The 3,769-nt window shown below is 36.4% G+C and overlaps 1 pseudogene; it reads right to left on the bottom strand.

Moving 5' to 3' along the window:
- Positions 1 to 3,105: 3,105 nt before the first annotated feature.
- Positions 3,106 to 3,204, bottom strand: LOC132315267 (small nucleolar RNA R71; annotated as a pseudogene).
- Positions 3,205 to 3,769: the final 565 nt, after the last annotated feature.

Raw genomic sequence — 3,769 nt, 5'->3', positions numbered from 1 at the left:
AAAGACGAAAAGTTACAGGAACCCGTCAACCAGTTTATGTAAACCAGTCGACGTCTGTAGGTAACACGTCGATCGGTATGTGGAAACCAGTCGATGTCTGTATAGTTCACATTGACCGGTTTACGAGGCTGTTGATGAGCGCTGAAAAGTGTGCATTTAAACCCCTTAAGTGAGGGTATTTTAGTCCATTCATCTATCTTTATTTACCCGTTTTAGTACTTATTTGTGTTTTTTTCTTTTCAGGTCAATAATGTTAAAACGGGCTAAAAATGGCTTCTTACAACCTTTTTGGAGTCAAACTAAGCTTTAGTGAGAATTTGGAGTGAAAAGAGGCTGATGCTGAAAATCTGCCAAGTTGAATCGATCCAACTTATTTCTGAGATCGATCGAAGTTGGATCAATCGAACCAGATCGATTAAAAGTTTGATCGATCGAACTTTCTCTAATCGATAGAAAATAAAAGTTGGATCAATCGAACTGTTCGCGAAAGTTATTAAAAAGCAGATCTGAATTTCATTTTGCCCCAACTCGGGCTGTGCTTCAAAGAACAGATTCTAGGGTTGAGTTATCACATTTTTGGCCCCTCAAAGCCTTGTATATAAGAGGGATTCAACCATTCTTGTAAAGACCCATTATTATTTCATTGTAATTTCTAGTTTTTTTCATTAGTTTTTCTCTCTAGAAAGTTAGAGATTAAGGTTAGAAGAAAAGAGGGAAGTGGATGCACATCTCTAGATCTATCTCAAGATCCACACACTCTCTCTCTCTTTAGAGCTTAAAAGAAGAAGAAGAAGAAGATAAAGCTATGTTTGGAGCTTACCCTTGAGGGTTCCATGACCACATCTACCTCCTCCATGATTGGCTAGATATACACTTAGGGCTTGGATGAGTCCTAAGTCTTGTGTAATCTAAATCCTTGTATTTCTATTTTTGGGGATTTATATATATTGTTGTGATTAGTGTTCTAGCCATGTGAATTTCATGAATCTTGGTATATTTCTATAATTTCTATGGTTTAATTCTTCCGATATTTACATGTCTATGTGTGATTAAATTGGGAATTATGTCTCACATGATTCATATGGTTTAATCCTTCCTATTGATTCTCCTTGTGATTACGTGTTGTCTTATGTGTGATTATTTGGGAATTAATCTCTACACTAGTTTTTCTATATTAATTGCATGTCTATGTGTGGTTGATTGAAATCTAGTGATGGCTAGACATGAGTTTTTATTTAATGGGTTTGTCAATTAATTTGATGGATTATTCTTATACTTGATAGGTTGTTCTACAATTTAATTCATGCTTGTAGGTAAGTAGACAATCTATGCTTGATTTGATATTCCATGGCTTATTATTGCAAATTCCATGATTCTTTAGATTGATGTGTGCTACAATTGTTACTAATTTGATGGGTCATGCTTAGAATTGATGAGTTGTTTAGTTTAAGTAGACAATTCATTCTTTAATTTAATGTTCCATGCTTAATATTGCAATTGGTAGTCGCATTTTGTTCACAACAATGTATTCCCCATTAATGGAAAGCAAGTGGTTAATTACATGAGCTTAGTGGTGATTCCAACACCCTAAGACCTCTCTTCATATCTCTTAAATCCCTATCTCAACTTAGTTTATTTTAATTGCATTTTAATTTCCTTGCATCTTAGTTTAATCAACCAATCTCTCTCTTTGCAATCATTTGGTACATTAAAGTTGAAGTTAAATTCAAACACGTATAATCCCTTGGGACGATCCCTACTCACTCTTGCTACGTTAGTACTAGTGTTGGTAGTGGTTGTTATAAATTTAAATTTGACCTAAAAGGCTTTTCTTGAACCACACATTCACTACATTATTTTGGCGTATAGGAACGGTCTTGTCAAATTTTGGCGCCGTTGTCGGATATTGATTGATTGGCAACATTGTATTTGTGGAATCAATTAGGAATTAGTACTCTTTTGATCGTGTCTTTACTTTGTTTTGAATTTTTTGTTACTTATTGTGTTTGTTTTTTATTGACAAGGAGCATTGGGCTAAGAAGGTGAGCATAGGAACATCCAAGCAAAAGAGCTAAGCAAGCAATGAAAAATGCTAAAAATCTAAAAATTGCTAAACGAAAAGCTAAAAATTTAGAGTTTAAGTGCTAAAGGACCTTTGTGAGCTTTTTCTTATTCAAACCCTTAATTAAATCGTTGGCCCGCTTGGACGCTTGTATTTCAATTCTTAGATAAATCGTGAGCCCGCGTGGAGGCAATTTATTTTTCTTGCATATTGTTGTTAAAGCATAGGAGTATAAGAACATTGTATGTGGAGGAAGTTTGTTGATTGTTGATTTGTTGTGAAGGTGAAGTGTTTGTTGTTATTGCTTGTTGTGTTGCATTGTGCATGCATGGTCGTAGATCATTGAGACCCACTCTTGTCCCTTTAAATTTTCATTTTGAATCCATTGTTCGAAACCTTAGGAGAAGAGGTAGTTCTAGTCAATCCATTTCATCAATGGAAGGACACAATGAGGACCATGTGGAGGACCTTGGTCACATAGACCAACAAGGCATCCTCTACCCTAATGTGCATCATGATAACATGCAAGTACCATTAGGCATGCCAAGGCCATTCATTCATCCACCACAACAACAAGGCCAAGTTCTATTGGGAATGCCCAGGCCAATCTATGCTTCACCACCTCCCATTATTCAAGGTAACCAAGGTGCCCATGTTGCACCTCCAATTGTTAATCCTCCCCTTGCTTTAAGAGATCACTATGTGCCTAATGAATATAATGCACCCACATGCATTCAATTGCCACCATTTAGAGCACACCACTATGAAATCAAGCCGCAAACCATTAATGCTTCCTAATTATCATGGACTTCCAAGTGAAGAACCTTACAAGCATTTGGATGAGTTTCTTGAAGTATGTTCCACCGTAAAATACACAGACATGCCGGAAGAGGTCTTAAGGCTTAAACTTTTTCCATTCACCCTTAAAGACAAGGCAAAATATTGGTTTAACAATCTTAGGCCTTTTTCAATAACTTCTTGGCGGAAATGTAACAAGAGTTCTTGAAGAAGTACTATCCTATTTCTAAGACCAATGCCATGAGAACCTCAATTCAAGAATTTTCACATGGGGATGGAGAAACATTTCATGAGGCATGGGAACGCTTTAATGAATTGCTTAGGAAGTGTCCACATCATGACATGCCCAAATGGAAATTAGTTCAATATTTCTTAAAGAGCTTATCTAATAATTACAAGGGCATGGTTGATGCTTCCATGGGTGGCTCTTACATTGATAGGCATGAGGATGACGTGTGGAGTCTTTATAGGAGCATAAGTGAAAATTCTTTGCATCGTACTTTATCTTTGAAGAATGGTAGAAATTCTAGTGGTAGGAAGAGTGTTGGCTTATATCAAGTCGACCACTCTAATGAAATTGCCGCTGAAATAAAATCATTATCTCAAAGGTTTGATCAATTTTTGATCAACCAAAACTCGGCGAATATAGTTTCTTCCTTCCCTAGCCATTCTTATCATGCGTCTAATGAGACATGTATGATTTATTTAAGTGTTTTACATTCTACTTCCAATTATCCCATGGACATGTGCAAAATGAGCATCATGAACAAGCAAATGCTGTTTTTACTAATCAAGGGAACAATCCCTACGGAAATCACTACAATCCTAGTTGGAGGAATCACCCAAATTTCTCTTGGAAAAGCCAAGGGGATGGCTCAAACCCTTCCCAAGGTGGTTTTCAAGGAAAAT

The sequence above is a fragment of the Cornus florida genome, unplaced genomic scaffold, assembly GCF_030987335.1.
Source record: "Cornus florida cultivar Cherokee Brave unplaced genomic scaffold, ASM3098733v1 CherokeeBrave_3.0.0_Hap2_Chr06, whole genome shotgun sequence".
Lineage (NCBI taxonomy): Eukaryota > Viridiplantae > Streptophyta > Magnoliopsida > Cornales > Cornaceae > Cornus > Cornus florida.
Note: the sequence above shows the minus strand (reverse complement) of the source record. Positions and strands in the feature narration are given on the sequence as shown.